Source organism: Schistocerca serialis, chromosome 1 (genome assembly GCF_023864345.2).
Source record: "Schistocerca serialis cubense isolate TAMUIC-IGC-003099 chromosome 1, iqSchSeri2.2, whole genome shotgun sequence".
NCBI lineage: Eukaryota > Metazoa > Arthropoda > Insecta > Orthoptera > Acrididae > Schistocerca > Schistocerca serialis.
In genome coordinates, this window is record NC_064638.1 from 1,056,590,481 (window position 1) to 1,056,612,670 (window position 22,190).

At 39.5% G+C, this 22,190-nt stretch overlaps 1 pseudogene; it reads right to left on the reverse strand.

The window, feature by feature from the left end:
- Positions 1 to 21,166: 21,166 nt before the first annotated feature.
- Positions 21,167 to 21,284, reverse strand: LOC126427443 (5S ribosomal RNA; annotated as a pseudogene).
- Between the last annotated feature and the right edge of the window lie 906 nt (positions 21,285 to 22,190).

A 22,190-nucleotide genomic window follows, 5' to 3' on the forward strand; every position in this document is an offset into this window, starting at 1 on the left:
TTTTTGTTGAAGGTGATGTTTCAGGTTTTTTATTATTGGTAAAGTACAGCGCTGTTTCTCTGTTCTTTGTTGACTGTTTGGCTTGTACGCCTAAAAATGAGTGATGCAACAAAGAAAAGTAAATTTGTGCCTTTGAATATTAAATTAGAAGCATTGAAACGACTTGACAGAGGAGAATCTATTACAAGGTTGTTCTCGAATATGATGTCGACGAAGTTACTATTGGTGACTGGCCAAGGAACAGAATTAAATTGCAACAGTTTTCTTCAAAGAAATGCTCTGAAGCATCTCTCATCCGGAAAACTGTAAACAAGTCAGAGCTAGAGAAAAAAAGAAAGGAAGAAAAAGCAAGTGAGGCGTTGTTCATGTATTGTATTCTTATAAACATTGTTTTATTTTTTTTTCCACATAAACTTCAATAGTCCGATGTTCAGTAGTTCGAGGTGGTCCCAATCCCGATTCACCTCGAACTATGGAGACTGTACTGTGCTAACATTAACGCGTGACCGTGTGGTGGAGGTTACAGCTTGTGAAACTAATGTATGAACAACATCCTCCACACATAGACCATCCACTACACATAACATGCACCTATGACACAGGTGCACCAAATATGCTTAAATATCCCACGAAAATGCCTTCTCCGTGTTCTAAGTAAAAAGGGGCAGTCAGGTTAAAACGAGACAGATGGCAAAAAATTAAGTAAACTGTGTATCATTTCAAACATCATCCCTCTGTGATACAAGGCGGTCAGTGCCTTCATCGAAAAATTTTTGCGGTAGCCTACGGAACCACGATTGTACCCAGACATGTACCTTCTCGGTCGAAGCAAATCAACGGCCAGGAACGTCTTTTCTCAGTGTTTCAAAGATACGGAAATCGCATGGAGAGAGATGGGTCCATATGGGGGATGTGTAAGGGATTCGCAGCGAAATTTCTGCCGTCATTATCCTGCAACAGAATTATACTTTCCGTCAACATCCCTGGGCGTTTTTACTTGACGGGGAGCTTCAATTTCTGCAAAGTGCGCACCTACCGCTGTGCGTTAATTGCGGAGCCTTGTTCTAGAAAGTCAATGAGCAGCGGGCGGCCCTTGCCGTCAAAGGAAAAGGTCATCAGGGCTCCCGGAGCTGGTGTGTCTGTTGTTTCGACTACGCTGCTGAAGTTTGCGTAGGAAGCTCTTACAGCCCTAATCTCTCCTCACACGATTTCCCTATACAAGTTGCCCCGAGCCCCGAAAAAACATTCGTGGCCGTCCATTTGCTTCGGACGAAGAAATGCACGCCTGGGTATAATTATAGTTCCGAAGGAAACTGCAAACATTGTTCCATGAAAAGTATTGACCGTTTTGCCTCACAGTGGGATATATGTGTTAACAGTGGAATAAGTGTTCGAATGGTTCAAATGGCTCTGAGCACTATGGGACTTAACATCTGTGGTCATCAGTCCCCTAGAACTTAGAACTACTTAAACCTAATTAAGCAGGTCGGAGTGGCCGTGCGGTTCTAGGCGCTACAGTCTGGAGCCGAGCGACCGCTACAGTCGCAGGTTCGAATCCTGCCTCGGGCATTAGTTTAGTTAGGTTTAATTAGTTCTAAGTTCTAGGCGACTGATGACCTCAGAAGTTAAGTCGCATAGTGCTCGGAGCCATTTGAACCATTTTGAAACCTAACTAACCTAAGGACATCACACACAACCATGCCCGAGGCAGGATTCGAACCTGCGACCGTAGCGGTCACGCGGTTCCAGACTGAAGGGCCTAGAGCCGCTCGGCCACTTCGGCCGGCCGGGATAAGTGTATTATTGTGACTACTTTTTAAGTAATAATCAGTTTTCTTACTTTTTTCCCATCTGTCTCGTTTTCATTTGACTGCCCCTTATAGTTCCCGCAATAGACCAAAACTGCTTCAATATTCACTTCCCAACAAGAAACGAACTAATTGACAGTACAACACAATAGTAACTATGTAACGCCTACTACCTTGCTTAAGGCCTATACTACATTATTATTATTATTATTATTATTTCTTTCTTGTCTCAGACGTTATGTCTGGTTAAAAATGGAAGGTGACGCGGACCTTGATCAAGCGTGACTTCCTTTTAACTGTACGGTATACGTTACATTGCATTTAGGAACTTTCGGGTAATTGAACAAGTGTCAATAATTACAGATTTCTGTAGTTGTATATATAAGTTTGGATGTAGCTGTATTGCATTGATGTACTGGTGGATATTGTGTGGTATGACTCCTGTAGTTGATAGTATAATTGGTATAATGTCAACTTTATCCTGATGCCACATGTCCTTGACTTCCTCAGCCAGTTGGATGTATTTTTCAATTTTTTCTCCGGTTTTCTTTTGTATATTTGTTGTATTGGGTATGGATATTTCGATTAGTTGTGTTAATTTCTTCTTTTTATTTGTGAGTATGATGTAAGGTTTGTTATGTGGTGTTGTTTTATCTGTTATAATGGTTCTGTTCCAGTATAATTTGTATTCATCGTTCTCCAGTACATTTTGTGGTGCATACTTGTATGTGGGAACATGTTGTTTTATAAGTTTATGTTGTAAGGCAAGCTGTTGAAGTATTATTTTTGCTGCATTGTCATGTCTTCTGGGGTATTCTGTATTTGCTAGTATTGTACATCCGCTTGTGATGTGATCTACTGTTTCTATTTGTTGTTTGAAAAGTCTGTATTTATCTGTTGTGGTATTGGGATCTTTAATAATATGCTTGCTGTAATATCTGGTGTTTATTGTTTGATCCTGTATTGCAATCATGAATCCTTCCGTCTCACTGTATATATTGCCTCTTCTTAGCCATGTGTTGGATGCGTCTTGATCGATGTGTGGCTGTGTTAGATGATACGGGTGCTTGCCATGTAGTGTTTTCTTTTTCCAATTTACTTTCTTTGTATCTGTTGATGTTATGTGATCTAAAGGGTTGTAGAGGTGGTTATGAAATTGTAGTGGTGTAGCCGATGTATTTATGTGGGTGATTGCTTTGTGTATTTTGCTAGTTTCTGCTCGTTCTAGAAAAAATTTTCTTAAATTGTCTACCTGTCCATAATGTAGGTTTTTTATGTCGATAAATCCCCTTCCTCCTTCCTTTCTGCTTAATGTGAATCTTTCTGTTGCTGAATGTATGTGATGTATTCTATATTTGTGGCATTGTGATCGTGTAAGTGTATTGAGTGCTTCTAGGTCTGTGTTACTCCATTTCACTACTCCAAATGAGTAGGTCAATATTGGTATGGCGTAAGTGTTTACAGCTTTTGTCTTGTTTCTTGCTGTCAATTCTGTTTTCAGTATTTTTGTTAGTCTTTGTCTATATTTTTCTTTTAGTTCGTCTTTAATATTTGTATTATCTATTTCTATTTTTTGTCTGTATCCTAGATATTTATAGGCATCTGTTTTTTCCATCGCTTCTATGCAGTCGCTGTGGTTATCTAGTATGTAATCTTCTTGTTTAGTGTGTTTTCCCATGACTATGCTATTTTTCTTACATTTGTCTGTTCCAAAAGCCATATTTATATCATTGCTGAATACTTCTGTTATCTTTAGTAATTGGTTGAGTTGTTGATTTATTGCTGCCAGTAGTTTTAGATCATCCATGTATAGCAAATGTGTGATTTTGTGTGGGTATGTTCCAGTAATATTGTATCCATAATTTGTATTGTTTAGCATGTTGGATAATGGGTTCAGAGCAAGGCAGAACCAGAAAGGACTTAATGAGGCCCCTTGGTATATTCCACGCTTAATCTGTATTGGCTGTGATGTGATATTATTTGAATTTGTTTGGATATTAAGTGTGGTTTTCCAATTTTTCATTACTATGTTTAGGAACTGTATCAATTTAGGATCTACTTTGTATATTTCCAATATTTGTAGTAGCCATGAGTGGGGTACACTATCAAAAGCTTTTTGGTAATCAATGTATGCGTAGTGTAGTGACCTTTGTTTAGTTTTAGCTTGATATGTCACCTCTGTATCTATTATCAGTTGCTCTTTACATCCTCGTGCTCCTTTGCAACAGCCTTTTTGTTCTTCATTGATAATTTTGTTCTGTGTTGTATGTGTCATTAATTTCTGTGTAATGACTGAAGTTAATATTTTGTATATTGTTGGTAGGCATGTTATGGGGCGATATTTTGCTGGGTTTGCTGTGTCTGCTTGATCTTTAGGTTTCAGATATGTTATTCCATGTGTAAGTGTATCAGGGAATGTGTATGGGTCTGCAATGTAACTGTTAAATAATTTAGTTAGATGTGAATGTGTTGAGGTGAACTTTTTTAGCCAGAAATTTGCTATTTTATCTTTTCCAGGGGCTTTCCAATTGTGAGTAGAATTAATTGGTTGGGTGACTTCATGTTGCAAAATTATCACTTCAGGCATTTGTGGTATCATCTTGTATGTGTCTGTTTCTGCTTGTATCCACCGTGCATGCCTGTTATGTTGTACCGGGTTTGACCATATGCTGCTCCAGAAGTGTTCCATGTCTGTTATGTTTGGTGGATTGTCTATTTTTATGTGTGTGTTACCTATTGTTTGGTAAAATTTCGTTTGGTTGGTGTTGAATGTTTGGTTTTGTTTCCTTCTATTTTCACTTTTTTTGTATCTTCTAAGTCGTTTGGCCAAAGCTTGTAATTTCTGCTTCTTTTCGTCTAACTGCTCTATTGCTTCTTGTTGTGAGATTTTACCTAACCTTTTTCCTTTTTTGTCTGATATTTCATTTCTTATAAATTGTGTTAGCTGTCCGATGTCTTTTCTCAGTTTTTCTATTCTGATCTGTAGCCTGTGTTGCCATGCTGGTTTTGTGGGTTTCTTCTGTGTGTTGGTTGGTTCTGATCTCTGCCTAGTGTGTATATTTAGTGTAGTAAGTGCTCCTACATAAACCAGTAATTGTAACTCTTCCATAGTTGTGTATTCATTTATTTTGTTGTGTATGATTGTGTTGATAGTTTTTATTGTTGTTTCGACTTGTGGGCTATTTGGTGGTCTATGCAAGAATGGTCTAATGTCTGTATTTGTGTCTTTGTATTCTATATATGTCAACTGAAATTTTTCTTCTATATCTAACATGTGTGTCACTTCATGTTCTATTTGTGCTTGTGTTGGTGACTGTCTTAAGATTTCGTTTTCCTCTGATTGTTTAATTGATGCGTGTTGTTCTTTGTTTGTTTGCTCTGGGATGTTTGAGTCCATTACTGTATTTTCTTCTTCTTCTAATTGCACATTATTTTGTTCCAGTATTTGTTGTACTTGTTGTTTGATGTTTTCTAATTCTGACTGGGGTATCCTGTTATTTTTTATTATTACACGAATCTGATCAGCTAGACGTTGTTCTGTTAAAAATTTTAATTCTGGGTATCTGGTAATAAATGTTGTGTATACTTGTGATCTGTATCCAGTTGTGTTGGTTCCTAGGTTTGTTGCTTGGTAATAACAGAACATGAGGTGTCGATTGACTTCATCTGACCATCTCATCCTCTGTCTTTGTTTTCCTTCTAGGGTGGTTGCAGGAAGCATATCCTGCAAAACACCTCTATTTGGGTTTAAATCATTTTCCAGTTGGCTAGCAGTGTCATTACCATTGTGGGCGGGCATAGGGTTCAAGCGTCGTCCCCGACCATGACGGCGCTTGTCCGAGGCTTCTTTAGTTCTGTCCTGAACCAAGTAATCACACTAAACGGGGGGTTAGCCCTATTAGTGGTTTGTTCTTTTCGTCGCCTTTTACGACTGGCAGAACATACCGGAGGCCTATTCTTTTCCCGGGCCTTATTATTATTATTATTACTATTACTATTATTATTATTATTAGTGGAAATGATAAGACACAAAGCATTGGTATCCTGAAGTTTTCCAATTTCCGCCATTTCAGAAGTAAGGAGCCCAACAATCAAGTGATTTAGAAAAAAGTAGTCCTTAGCGTAACACACATTTCCATTTGGTTGATTTTCAATTGGACTGCAGGATCCGGGTGAAGCAATTATCGCTGTGGAGAAGGGTGGTACTGATGATGCATGTTTCGTAAAAAGTGTCTACTCTCAGTGTGAATTGTCAACTTTCTTTTCTGAGGACTAGTGGGTAGCGTTCACAATGCACTGAGAATCGCTTCATCATTCTATAGAAGAAGGTTGCTAGAAATAGGTTGTGGTTTAATAAAATTCCAACAACAACTAAATATCATTCATATTTCCTCATTTTAAAAATGAATCTATTGAAAGAAAATTCTTTTTCATTCTAAAGTTTAGTTACATGCTTATGATGATAATGATGGGCGGAGGGCAGGAGGAAGGGGGGGGGGGGCGTACTAGGTAATATCCGATTGCACACGGGGGTATAATTGTCTCAAAAAGGTTGAGAACCACTGCCCTAGAAGATTAGAAACTGGTATGTACGTGAAAAATTATCGGTGCGACATATTAAACGAACAGACCGACTTCAAACATAAATACTAGATACAAAATTTTGATAACATTCCAGAACACGACAACGAATGAAAATAAACAACCAGAGATTACAAAACAACCGAATTATCTACATGAAGGCAAAAATAAGGGGAGAAGGCGAGATGGCGCTACAGACTTACACTGTACGTTGTTCTGAACGCGGCGCCTCCATGTTAGCAGATTATTGTTTACAAGGAGATTGTTTACGACTGCTTACTGTTCGTTATTTCTGTCATATATACTACGGTGCTTACGCTAATAACAGAGTGTCAGAGAGGCATTTTAAAACGTTTTTCTGGTCTTAAATTCGTATTTTATCCAGTAATATGACGCATTTTCCCTAGAAAATGTATCTTTCTTTTTGTTTATATCTTTCAAATAACCAGGAAAAGAAGTATCTGGTGTGAAAAGGATGCTTTCGTTATCCATTTAAGTACACTTTTACTGTATTTGCGTCGGTAGCTGCCGGTCGGAGTGGCCGAGCGGTTCTAGGCGCTACAGTCTGGAACCGCGCGACCGCTACGGTCGCAGGTTCGAATCCTGCCTCGGGCATGGATGTGTGTGATGTCCTTAGGTTAGTTATGTTTAAGTAGTTCTAAGTTCTAGGGGACTGATGACCTCAGAAGTGAAGTCCCATAGTGCTCAGAGCCAGCCGTCGCTAGCTGATGAACTCGGAAAACAACGCTTGTTTTCTTCCTGGTACTGATTCTTACTGGTTTAATTTTTAAGTTTACAAAAAATGTACATCTATCTTTTATGTTAGCCTATAAAGATGTGCAATGAGGAAAGAAGTAAGCACGGCATGCTGTCGTGACTTGTGGATATCAACAAAGTGGAAGATTCTTGAAATGTCGAAGGTATGCCTCCATGCAGAACTAAACTCTCGTTTTCTTAGACTTTCAGTGCGTCAGTCTCATTGTAGTTTACGCACCTTATCGCTCCGAAATCTTACTTATGAAGTGTGATTAAGTATGTGGCCAATAGTAGCAAAAAACGATAAATTCATTTTTGAAAACATGTTCCAGCAATTTGCGATTTAATGAATATCGCCAGTAGGCAGTTCTCAAGATATGCGTTTAAAGTCACACCTCCTATACTAGTTAGTGCAAAGAATCGCATTATGAGTAAACAAACGGTCTCAACAGCCTTGACCCCGTAAAATGAATATTTTGCTTCAACAGGTATGTGACTCTTTTTTTTTAGTAATGATAGCCTAACCTCCATAGCACTTTCATATTTCTTAAGCAGGTAACACATATATTTTAATTACAAGAAAAGATTTAATACAGTTTTTACACTAAATTATTGTCTCTTTTTAACAGTAGCTTGTTTGCCTCATTTCCAATAACATTTCTTGCCAGGACCTCCATGTGTCAGTTTTTCAGGAATAACTTCCTTGATTTTACTTTTGAACTTTATTTTGAGGTTTTAAAAGTAATTAAGCCTACACCTACCCTTGTGATTAACTAATAATAACACTAGGATGCCATGCAACTACTGCGTTCATTTATTCATTCATCCATCGATCGCACAGATGATGAAATATGGTACGATGTGCTTGTCAAACACAGTCACGAATATAAGTGTGCCTAATAATTAATATTATGTACGGCTATACGTGAAAGGTACATGGAAATAATGATCAAAGCCCATCAAAATTTAAAATCCATCTTACAGAGGAATGGAAGTGCTATAATGTGGCAAGGTTCGTTTTTCTAAAAACGATTAAGATGCTCGAAAACCTGCGCTAAAGTTTTGATTTAATTGTAAAAACTATCAAGGTACACTCGGTGCTGAGGAAGAACGATCAAGATCCAGTTTCTACTTAGAGGACTTTTCTTCTCCTTTTATGTATCATATTATAATGCTGTAGCTTCATGTTTTTGCTTTCCAACAATACTTGGCAGTCACTCGCACATTGTACACGAAGTTCGAACTGTTACAGTTTTTAATAATAAAGCACACACCCATCTGAAACTGTTTCATACTGAACATCCACAACGGGCTGGAAAGTGAGTTTTTCTCTGTGAATTGAGCTAAAACATTCATGTGTTACCGACATAGTGGATAAACTTAGTTCTTAAGTGGAATTAAGGTATCAGAAATGTCGGAGAATTCCAGTCCTGTGAAAAGTACAAGGAAAATAAAAATGTTTGGGCCTGTTTCTGATTCTTTGGAAAGGTTGCAGGCCATGAGTAACGTTATAGATGACGATTGTAAGAGCTTACCATTGAGACGTTTCCAGAATGTACCATTTATAGAAAGGAATAGATGAATGAAGTAATTCAGTACAATGGTTTCCTATCATGCACAAAACCCACCTGATGGACTTATCAGCGTAAAGCATAGCTTATATCAACGACAACAGTACTACCAATGCGCTGTTACTGCAATTACTGACAACTGTGAACATTCAATTTGAATGCAGTTATACATCAGCTTAGTAGCTTGAACACAAAATGTAACGATTTGTCACAAGGTTTCTCAGATTTCAAAACAGAATAAAAAAACAGGCGTTGGAAGATTTCCAAAACAGTGTCACACAAAAATTCAATGATCTAATAGAAAATTTACACACAGAGAGAAATGAAAAAACAATTAAAACAGGAGGTTATTTCTGACGTTAAAAAAAATTGATGATTTGAACGAAAAGATAGGTTCAATTAGTGACAATCAAGAACACTTCGAAAGTGAATTAAAAAAATCGCGGACACGAATAATAGTATAAGAGCAAATCAAAACCAAATGTGTACTACAATAAAGAAAGTGACCACTACTGCAACAAGTTACACAAGTTACCACTGACAGCAGAAGAGCTAACATTAAGAGCAGAAAGCTTGGAATTAGGGTTTGAATGTGCCAAAAGAGAAAGAACTCAGATAAGGAAAAATTTAGACGACATAACCAAAAGAGCAGAAGCAGGTACTTTAGATTAAAGTACTACATTAGCGCAGAAGGTAGTATCTGAATACAAAGTATTTGTAGACGCGGTAGAAGAGGCCATGAAGAATAGGGAAACCGAATCATCAAATGAAGTAGGTCAGGTTGCTAATATTCAACTACCTGTGCCCAAGACGGATGCGTGTAGTAGTTATCCACATCTTGTCACAAGCCCGACAGCGAGTGCGAGTGAAGATTGAAAAATTCGTAATTTACCTCCCGCAGTACCTGCAACACATGCACAATTGCCACACAGTGGTCTGCACACTTGTAACAGCACACCGATGTCAGATAATGCCGCATGTTTAACGTCCATCTTCGCTGATGAAGGGTTGCTTAGACATGGGCAGTTTCCCACGTATTCGGCAGATGGAAAGCGGATGAGCCCGGTAGTTTTTTATCAGTGCGTTCCGCAACGTATTTCCAGGTAACCGGTCGGAGGCTCAAAAGATAAGATTTGTTGTTGGTTAAACCGAAGGTGACGTTCTTTTGTGGGCCACTGAAATGGCAGAACATTGTCACAGTTACGAACAATTTGAAGGTGCTTTCTTAGACAAGTACTGGTCGAAAGCTGTTCAAGAAAGTTTAAGACGTGAAGTCTTTAATCCGGCTCCATTTAACAGCAAGCATAGAAGCTTGCGGGGTTATTTCGAAAAGTGTTTAAACAAAATCAGATATCCGGCCAATTTCATATAATAGGTGAATGTATTAAGGATATTAAAGAGCCGACTTCCGCCATACATAAGGGAAAAATTAGTAACCACACCAGAACACACTGAGTACTTTTTGTCAGTTTTGGATTCCATTGTTGTGATTTATAAAGAGGCACCATGGAAACATAAAGAAGCAGATAAACAAACGCTTCAACTCATCTTTGGGAACCAACCTGCAAATTATAATGTTACTACACAACAAGCATGGCAACCATATCCAACACAGCACGCACAGTAAGGGAACGGATATGGTAATGGAATGGGACAAACAAAAGATTTAAGCTAGGTTATCAGCACAACAGGAACAATTACAACGGACAAGCTAACTACGGTCCGCCAGTACAAGGCTATCCGCTGCCCGTAAGTAATAACAACCAGCCGGTGCAGTGACAAGCGTCGGCGACAATCAAATGCAGCGCGCTGTGCTGCAGCCGAACCTTTGGACAACATAACAGCGCGAAAAATAATTTCGCAACTACCAATATGAATCCGCGTGTAGATGGGTCACGTGCAGCCATTGGTACGAATTGGCATAACTCCACACACACTACAGCTCTCTGGAATTCAATGGCGTAGCGTGAGGGGAGACTTTGAGACTTAGTCTCCCCTGTATTCCTGCTTAAAAAAGATGCAATAGTAATTCATAACAAAAATATAAACAACCTTCTACTAAGAGCTCTAAATGTACGAAGACGTCAGCTTTGTAGCCCGTGTATTTGACTGTTTGAGACTCGACTGCTCCGTCTCTGCCTCCCTTCGCTTACCTGGCTGTGTGCGCCTGCGCTTTAGTGGCATTCTCGGCTCCCCACTCCTCATCCACGAAGGCTGGTGTGCTGCGCTTGCTAGCAGGTATCGAGACTAGTCTGCCGCTTCTATGCTGGATTTTAACATGGAAGTGAACAGTCGCGCGGTTTGTGTTCATAGTCGTTCTTGTGTGATTTTAGTGCATATTTTCGTAGTGTCGCCAACATGAGTGAGCCGGCAACTGAACACCTTATATTATTTTTATTGAAAACACCTTTTTCTACATTAACGAACGAAAAAAGTGGGAATTGAAGGACAAACGATCTACTCCTAGTCTTAAGTGAAGCCAAACAAAAACGCGCTTTTCAGACAGCCTGGTACGAAAAGTGTACTTGGCTGACTGTGAATGCAGTTATAATGTTATATATGTCTTCTGTTTGGCGGTAAAAAGGAATGGTGCGATTGGGGCATTTGTACAATAAAGAACTTTGACAGCAAAGCGCAAAAGCATCGGATATCAAAACGTCACCTGCGGAACAAAGAATCATTTCAGTTATTCGGTAAAAGTAGAACTGAGCACGCCCTTTCGGAAGCCGCTCGTCTGACAGCAACAAAATACAACGAACAAGTTGCATCCAGTTGGAGAGTATTGGCTCGTCTTATTCAGGCAATTCTACTCGTATTTATTTGTAAACAAGAACTAGTCTTTTGTGGCCATCGTACTAGCTCAAGGAGAGCAGTTAATCTGAGACCATCTGTCATCATCTGCAACCTTTCAAGGAACTTCTCCAGACATACAGAATGATGTAATAGAAATGATAACTCTGATAGTTAATGAGAAAATAAAATCTGAAATTCAGAACTGCAATTTCATTTCGATTCAGGCTGGTGAAACATTAGACGCGTCATGCAAGAGTCAAATGCTTATAATATTCAGGTACTGTATTGCACACAAAATTGAGGAAAGATTCGTACTGAAAGAATGGAATGTAGAAGGAAAAATGGTTAGTCAAACATATGATGGTGCTTAAGTAATGGCGGACAGAGAAAGAGGACTACAACAACTAGTGAAGCACTTCTGTTTCTATGCGCTGTTTATTCATTGTTACTCGCACCACCTGAATTTGTTACTGCCTCCAAAATCATATGACAAGTACGCAAGTTTGTAAGTGATCGTACTACATTCCATTCGTTTTTCAGCAAATCAACAAAACGAACTGTATTGCTAGCTGAGAAAGGATTTAAACTGCCACATGCAAGCAACACTCGTTGAAACGTTCCAGGACAGTTTCAACAATATCCAGTCATTTCTCTGAGTTATAAAGTGTTTTTAATTATATTTAATTGTATAACTGATGATACAGACTCTCAATGGGCTCCAGAATCTTTGACCTCTGCTGTGGGAATGAAACGGCGAATGGATGATCCTACGTTTGTCTATTTGCTTTGCTTCTACCGAGGGTGCTTTGTTTATGTTAATCATCTCTTTAATGTTCTTCAGTCAAAATCTGTCAGTATAACTACCTGGCCGGCCGCGGTGGTCGTGCGGTTCTGGCGCTGCAGTCCGGAACCGCGAGGCTGCTACAGTCGCAGGTTCGAATCCTGCCTCGAGCATGGGTGTGTGTGATGTCCTTAGGTTAGTTAGGTTTAAGTAGTTCTAAGTTCTAGGGGACTTATGACCTAAGATGTTGAGTCCCATAGTGCTCATAGCCATTTGAACCAGAACTACCTGCCACGACTAAATAAGAACTGTTTTGAGAAACTTATGACAGTTAAGAACGGAAACATTCTTTGATGAATGCATTAAATGCAGCTTGTGTTTGAATGGCAACTTACCATTCTATGACAGTCAAAAGACGTCTCTCAGGGCACTAACTTACAAGAAATGGATTTGCAAATTGTTCAGATGGAAAGAAGATTTAAAGACTTTATCCCAAATTCAGTTTGTTGAACTTCTGAACGAAAAGTGTTTCCCAAACTATCAAAAAGAATTCCCAAAGTTCAAACTGCTTCAGTTATTAGAACACTACCCTTTTTACGAACAAGAACAAGTTGAGAATGATCTGTGTAACATATACACTGATGAGAAAAAACACTTATCTCCAAGAATCCTCTTAAAGTACATTGTCAACATTGATATAAACTCTGTTTATGAAGAAACAACGAAGTTCCTGCGTTTGGTTTTGACCCTACCCGCAATTATAGCAAGCATAGAACGAAGCATGAGTAATCTTAAACGAGTGAAGAATTACTTAATGAATTCAATGTCCAACACACGGCTGTCGTGTTTGAGCACGTTAGCAATAGAAAAGACACTACATGGAGAGCTATCCAGTGATCAGATCTTTGTAGACCGTGTTATAGACTTATTCGTCTAAAGAAAAGACAGGCGCATTGCAATTGTGTACAAGAAAATATAAGGGCTTCTTCTCTTGCCGCTGGAGTTCTACACATTTGTCACCGTTTCTTGAACAAGTTAGTTATTATTATTATTAATATTATTAGTGGCGGCAGTGGCAGTGGTAGTAGTAGTAGTTGTTGTTGTTGTTTTATTTGATGCATTTTGTTTCATTTGTTTCTATTAATTGTTTATTGTACTATTTTGTCTCCATATAATATCTGTAGAGTCTCCCCAACCTTTACAATTACGCTACGCCACTGCTGAAATTACTGCTGTTAATTTTCCCGCACCGAGGAAAAAATCTAACCGGTCGCAGTGAGGCTCCACACTGCTGACCAGGTAGGGAATGGGGGGAATACACTAACAAACACATGTTTTGTGAGATACAACGAACAAGGTGACACGATAGATGATTTGTATTGGCATGAGGTGGAAGTTCAAGAAAACTTGTACAAAGAGCAGATACAGGCGGTTATAAAGACAACGATAGTTGACACGGAAGTACGCTTAATCTAGACTTAGGTGCAACGACAAACTTAATGTCAACTGAATTTTTCCAAGAGTTAAAGAAAAGAGGTAAAATTTCCACATTCCCAGTGCAGAACTGTAGAATACAGACGACCACTAGAAACAAATCAAACGTAGTGAAGTTACAAGCACTTATTACATTGAAAATAGGACACTTTACTGTCACATGTAATTTTCTCATCATTGACAAATTAATAGTAAATTCTTTGCTTGCGATGAATACGTTTAGGACTTATAAGACGCAAATTGACATAGGAAGTGGTAAATGCTACTCCAGTGTAACCGTGCGAGTATTTTCTGTCGATTTAATAAAAGCATCAGACAAGAAGGTCAAGCAGAAGGAGGAATCTGATGTGACAGTTCAGCTTGTATCTCTTACTGTATTATTTGTAAACACTTACTATAATGAACAAGTGCCAGAATCAGATGTAAACTATGAAATGGTAGGACAAAAGGTAAGTGAGTCCAGCACCTTAAATGAACAGGAGCTTACAGATCTCATATTTAAGTATACACATGTATTTGGAAAACAATCTGGAGTTATCAAGGATTATCGGTACAAAATGGATGTTTGCTCACATGAAACTTTTTGTGTATCATCAATCCTATTCCTTGGACGAAAGGAGAGGCAGTACGAGAAGAAATCAATCGAATGATTAAATGGGCAATTATTCAACCTTCTTTTTCACCTTATTGTAGTCACATATTGCCTGTAAGGAAACCAGAGAGATCAGTAAGATTGGTTCTGGATGCTCTAGGTATTAATAAGATCCCAGTACCAGTTCGAATCGGGCCTGACAACCTGGACGAACACCTGTTGAAGTTCCATAATACCCCGTATTTTACCACATTGGACTTCTGACTGTCCTACTGGCAAATACAACTCCATCCAGAAAGTAGAAAGTACGCAGCTTTTCTATGTGATGGTGCAATCTTTGAATTCTGCGTCCTGGTATTTGGTCTGAATATAGTACAGGTGCATTCATCGAAGCATTAGATAAAGTGTTAGGACCAGAGCTACTTAGCAAGGTTACAGTCTATGTTGATGACTTGTTAATCGCCACCCCACTTGGTCAGAACACATACAGCTGATTGAGAAAGTTTTACAACGTTTTTCAGAGTACAGGGTGACAGCCAATTTAAAAAAGTCTGACTCGGGCAGGGAGAATGTAAAATTTCTTAGTCACATTATCAGATCCTAAGAAATGCGATGTCATATGCAATTGTCCTGCACCTAGGAACAAGAAACAACTTATGGCTTATTTAGGATTAGCGTCATTCTTCCGTAAGTTCATACCCAAACAACTGATGAGTAGTGATGCCCTGCTTAATTTATTACGCAAAAAACAAACCATGGCTGTGGGATGACAAGTGCCAAGAGGATTTCAATAATATTAAAGAGGCATTAGTGAATGCAAAATACTTAGCCACTCCGAAATCGGGAAAGACTTCCATCTGTGCACAGATGCCTACTTGCAGAGTCTGGGGACATGTCTGCTCCAGATGAGAGAGGAAGACGGTAAGACATTGCTAGCCGCACATTAACTGATGCAGAAAGATCACACTCTGTATCAGAATTAGAAAGTTTGACAGTGGTCTGGGCATTCAAAAAATCTGAGTACTTTTTATGTGGGAAGAGTACAAAAGTATATTGTGATCACCAATCCCTTACATTCTTGTTGACGTGCAGGTCACTGCACAGGATATTGGCAAGGTGGTGTCTGTATCTGTAAGAATTCAACTTGGAAATTATTTATATCAAGGGCAGTCAGCACATCATTACCGATGTTCTGTCAAGGTTACCTCAGAATCTAGGTGAATTTAGTAAATTTTGGGAACAGGTTTCTGAAATAAGAACTCTTCTTATGCAAAGTAAAATACGCGATCTGACTACTGTAAGTTTTGTAAACAAATGAAACCCCTGCAACAACAGGACCTAAGATGGAGCAAGGTCAAACAAAAACTAACAAAGGAAGGCAATGAACAGCTAAAAATGTGGTACAGGGAATATAAAGATGTTTTATTCCATCGCAAACATTGTGACTCAGAACAATGGTGCGTGTCTTCCTGCGAAGTACATTGAGAAATTCATACTGTACACCCAGGAAGTGTGGAGACACTATGGGGTAAGCAAAGGTACCGAGATTATAGGTAAACACTGATACTTTCCAAATTTAAGACGATGAGTATTTCAAATACTACGAAAATGTATAGTGTGTCAGAAGGCAGAACATTCTAAGTCTTCCAAACATAACGAGCTTCACCCGATTTTAACTAAGAAACCTATAGATTTAGTGTCTCTACACGTAGCTAGCCCCTATCTAAGAGGCAAGAGTGGAGTAAGGTACGTAGTAGCACTATGTGATGTTTTTACAAAACATATTAAGATGTACGCTATATGTAGCGCAACAGCGACCTCCACCAAGAAAAGGATCGAAGAAGATTACATGAGGAGGATGGGAAATCAACGAGTGATAGTTAGTGATAATGCGTCATATTTTATACGACAGAAATGGAAGCAATTTGTGACATCACAGGGTATAATACACATCTTAGTATCAAGACTCCACCCCGAGGCATCGCCAGTAGAAAGAGTATTCAAGGAATTTAACCGGTTCATAAGAACATACACATACACACATACCACACACACACACACAAAATGGGTGGAGTACGTAACACCGTTCATGCAGGTCATTAACAGTCTTACAAATTTTTCCACTGATTTCACACCAAATGAATTAATATTTTACACTACACAAAAGGACGAATGAGAGTCACCCCCACCAAAAATACCAGCTGTGGAAATGACAGTAGACGAGAAAACTGAACAAGCAGTAATCACACTGGAAAACACGGCTGAATATAAGAAGAAAATCTATGACCGGAAACTGTTGCGTTTTAAACAATTTACTGAAGGCCAACGAGTTCTGTTACGAACACATCCTAGTTCAACAAAAATAGGAAAGTTGAACAAGAGGTGGCAATTATTTTATACAGGACCCTATATAATTCCCATATCCTGGAGCTTATCGATTGATTTACGAGAGGACTGGTCGAGACAAAGGTCTCTAACCCCAGAACAGGCGAATAAAACGGCTGCACACTGAGTAAAACAATGCGTGAATCAATGGCCACTGAGCTACTACACATTTAGTTATATCTTAGTTTTAAGTTTTCTCTTTTCAGCAACCAGCACATCGACACGGCGTGATGATAAGCTTCGAGGGTGGCATGGTACCATACAAGTTTAACGGGCCGCACCTCAAGCAAATTAAATTTAATTGTAAGAAATATTGTATACATAAGTGATATGAATGAACGATTCAAAGTATACGCAGTAGCAAGGTGGTAAGTGACGTCGTAATGACCCTGGTTTTATGCTACCGAACAAGTAAAGGGCCGATACACACTCAGGGTACAGTCACTGCTTCAGAAACTCCCAACACCCATTTACTCTTTACAATATATATGTGTGTGTATGTGTACGTGATCATTATAAACAGGATTATTATTTCTGCACGTCGAATGACAACAACATTTATGGCAATTAAACACGTGTCATGAGTACTTACGTTGTACGTCGTCTGAAGTTAACAATGTGTATTTCATGTAGTAGGAAGACAACAAGCATCTACCATGAACAATGCCGACTGAGAGTCTTCTTGTAACACGATATATGAGTTATACGTTCTTTCCTTAGCAATCGGATGGGCCTGTAGTCAAATTGATGCCTTCCTTCATTCCTAGAGGCGATGCTAAGCGTAGTCAGACAAGCAGCGCGTACTGTATTTGAAGTAGACGCCCATGCTTTCCAACCTGCTTCATAAATAAATAGCAAGCTCCCGTGAATAATGTGAACGGAATTATGTAAAGACTTGTGATATCCAAACAAAAGGGTGTATATATGTGTATAAGGATGATCGATGTAACTGAGGTTACGCATATTCATCCAATAATATGAATGTAAATGAACCTATTATTTACAAACTGAACTTATATGACTATTTATGCAGTAAGTGTGAGTGGAATGTCAGCACTAATATGTAATTTATGTATGTATTAAAATTTTAACTGTGTAAATAACGGTTTGTGTAAAGAGTAGTCGGCCGTAGTGGCCGTGCGGTTCTAGGCGCTACAGTCTGGAGCCGCGTGACCGCTACGGTCGCAGGTTCGAATCCTGCCTCGGGCATGGATGTGTGTGATGCCCTTAGGTTAGTTAGGTTTAAGTAGTTCTAAGTTCTAGGGGACTGATGACCACAGCAGTTAAGTCCCATAGTGCTCAGAGCCATTTGAACTATTTTTTGTAAAGAGTAACAGCATATGAAAGCAGACACTTTATGCCAAACAAGTGATTAATAGAGTTGGACGGCAATTCGGTAAGGAACCTGTGTAAAAGTGAGATTTTTTTTTTCTTCAAAAGTGAAGTGTGTTGACTTTTAGTACGCATGTGCAAATATACAAAAATTTATACTAAACTACACTCATTTTTTAATAAATGGAGAAGTGTTTTATAAGTAACCTACTTTATCATCGAGTGCTGATCGACGGATTTCCTCTCCGCTGAATAAGCGCGTTACGACGGGTAAACAATGTGTCCCGGGCCGTAAAATTGGTCTTCTGTCACAGCATCAAAACTACCACAAGCACGCATACCTTTCCAAGAAATGAACAAATTTTTGTGGAGGAATCCACTGTGCAACACACAACGACTTCGCTGTTTCACTCCGCGTGAAATGGACACGTACGAGGAAGAAGTATTCAGCGACGACGCAACCATTAAAGTCCCAGTGCCAGGCCGCCAACTACTTGCCAAGCGTGTGGGCGCAGTAATGAAAGAAACTGAACTAAACCAAGCAAGCATCGAGTTCACCTGATAACTACTAAGCCTGGACAATGCAGGCGAGAGGTGAGGTAGGCATGTGCAGTGCCACAGTAATCGGAACAACTACTGTGGACTAGCAAAATTGCAGGCCGCGCCCATATCCCCAGGACAGCTATCTTGGATCACCATCTTGGCTTGTGACGTCATTGATGACTTCCTGGATTACCATCTTGTGAAGTAATACGGCTGTACAAAAGTACTATCTTCGGTTCCTATCTTGAATTTCAAGCTTGGTGGCCATCTTGGATATTTACGTCTGTCCATCTTGGATTCTACCTTGAGCACAAATGACCTACTTCCACTGTGATGCCAGGGAGATATATTGTAGGAAGTGTAAAATCTGTCAACCATTCACACTGCACCAGATACGGAATGTTTGTGAATTATGAATAGGTACCATCGTGTTATAATGCAGAATGTCAAGGTAATACGCAATACAGTAATTTAAATTCTAGACCTAAGGATTGTAGGATTGTGTTAAATCATCCTCTTTATCATGTTTAGAGTTTTGGCATGTTGTTCAGTGTCATTATTAGGGGTAAGATATTTACGGTAGGGCGTATAACTTTTGATAAAACTGGCATGTTCCTTTAATTCTTAGAGATGCTTGTTATTAAAAAACTAAATGAATCACTGTAATTCGTTAAGGCATATTTTTGCTCTATGAGAGAGCTTCTTTTCAATCAGTAAATGGTCATATTCGTCATATTTTCACTCTTTCAAGAGGTAAAGAACTTTTATCATACAATTTCTTTCTCCTGTGTTACATTTTTAGAAGCTCACACCTCATTTTGTTCCCTGCGGGATGGTGAATATCTGCCTTCCCCCCCGCCCCCCCCCCCCCCCCCCCGCAGCCCATTTCTTTTAAATTTGCGATATGGACTCCATCCTTACGCAACAGTGAGTTTGTATATTCTGTTATTCTATGAGCAGGTAGCTGCGTAAACAATTCTGGACCATGGACTGCAGACAAGTGTCTTATTACTTTTTTCAATCTTACTGAAGTCGGAAGTGTGTATAGTATAGTTCACAACAATTTCCTAAAGTGATGCAAAATATTCAAGTAAAAGTACAACTGTTCATGTTCCAGTATGATGAGGAAGTCTTTTCCACTAATGGTAAAATACTGTACTACCGTCTACTATTTTGACTAGATGTGTGTTGTGGATTGAAACCTGTAGCTATTACCGCCAGAAGTTTAACATTGTGAAAAGCATCATTGATTGAGTCAGTAGCAGCGATTAGCCCAAGAATTAGTGTCTAATGCTGAAACTTTAGGCAAACTTTCGACAATAAAGTCAAGTATTGGATATATTCCTATTGCCACAACAGCTTTGGAGCAGTCAGAAGTGCCAGTAATGAAGCACATAGATCAAATGAAACAGTTTTGAGTGAGTTAGAAGCTGTTTATGATAAAGTGGGAAAAGAAGTGTCACAGAAAATGGAAAACGTGTTATAAAAAACGAAGGGTGTGTTATAAACTCTGTTTCATTTCAGTATTTTGTTTTGTGTACCGTCCTCTCTTAATCTTTCAGGTTTAGATTCAAACGACGTTGTCCATTTTAAATATGCTCTTCTTGTGTCAGGTGAAGTAGAAAGAAGTTCCTTGGTTGACGATATGAAATGTATTTTATTTGAAAATTTGCATCTAGGTATTCATTATAACATTGGAACTCAGAACTCATATAAAAGTGAGGATGTACAAAAAATTATAGGGTGACTGTGTTCTGATAATGCTAATAAAAAGCGTACTAAAACATCAAACTCCGTAGTTTAGCTTGATTCTCATGTGCCTTTTATTCTCAAACAAATACTTCAATATGATAAACTGACTTGCTAATTTATTTCTCAACGGAAATTTTGTCTCTTTTTAATGTTGTTAAGTCATATTTTTATGTTATTGTGCATACTTTTGTAAATTTTTGGCCATAAAAGCATTTTTATGTATATTATGGTGATTTCTAGGTCGTTTACATCCTAGCCTCAATCATTACCAAATGGTGCCTTAGCTAGAGCCCCATTTGACTTAGAGACCTTATTAAAGGTTAAGGGGTAATCAGTTGGAACAACGTAAAATTGCAGTTGCTTACCAGAATCAGATGAGGATTTCATAAACATTTGATGCCACATATCTACAGAACCTACAAAGGGTTTGTGTTAAGTAGAATCACCGCTGTATTGGGTGTAAAAGCTGTTAAGCAGGTCTTCACTTGCACCGCCAATATGTACTAGCTATAACTCAGCTTCGATATGACCACTGCTAAATTTAATTTGCTTCAAGGCCTATACAAGCAAGCAAAAGCACTCCGTCATCAGGCCACAAGTGGCCCATCGGGACTATCCGACCGCCGTGTCATCCTCAGATGAGGATGTGGATAGGAGGGGCGTGTGGTCAGCACACCGCTCTCCCGGTCGTTACGATGGTTTTCCTTGACCGGAGCCGCTACTATTCGGTCGAGTAGCTCCTCAGTTGGCATCACGACGCTGAGTGCACCCCGAAAAATGGCAACAGCCCATGGCGGCCCGGATGGTCACCCAGCCAAGTGCCGGCCACGCCCGACGGCGCTTAACTTCGGTGATCTGACGGGAACCGGTGTATCCACTGCGGCAAGGCCGTTGCCCGTTCAAGGCCTATACACGACAACAAAAATCGATGTTATTTAAAGGATAATTCGGACCTATATCAAAAAAGGTGTGTATTTGATGCAGTCGCTATAGGATTACTATACTGGAATTACATCACCTTGAGGTTTGCAACCAATGTGTGTGGAGCTCTGTATAGAGAAACCTGCTGGGAGTAGCACACACGGAAGTATGTCAGGCGGTGCAAATGAATTTTCTACACTTGAATGTTAATATCGTCGCACCACAGACGACTAAGAGACCTGGGATAGTTCTCACAAACGTTAGAGAGATTTCACTGGGACAATGCAATGTGTTATAACAGTAGGCTGTATCATGTTTGGACATGTCGTCAGTTCTAGAAATCAGTACAATTTAACGGCCTTAGTAACGTCTATGTGTAAGTGCCTGCTAAGCAGGTTCCTAAGTAGGAATGTCCTGCATGTCCCATCACGTCAGAGATTCACATCACAACGGCATTGTACTAGGAGAAAAAAAAGACGGTATCATGTGACATCACGCAGAGAACAGGCTGCAGTCACACCATTAGAGCCATATCGCACTAGTCTCTTGAGCCTGCAGGACATGGCGTTGAAGTTGTGCAACAGCAGAGGAGCCCTAATATGCCGTCTGTCGGTAGGCCGCTGTTAGCCCTGCAGCTGGAGTGTGTCACATTTCGAACTACATGGCGAGGCATCCAGACTAGCGGTGCATTGTATGACTCAGCACTCCGATGCCTATCGTCAGTTATACAGCAAGCACAGTGGACAGAGAAGCTAGCCAGTGGCTAGCAGCAATGGTGACTCAACCAGACAACGGCACCGCGAGGTACATTGTCAGGCGCACAGTTACAGAACCCGTGTTGGAGGAGTCCTCATGAGTTTTGCAAGCGTCAAATGTTTAAA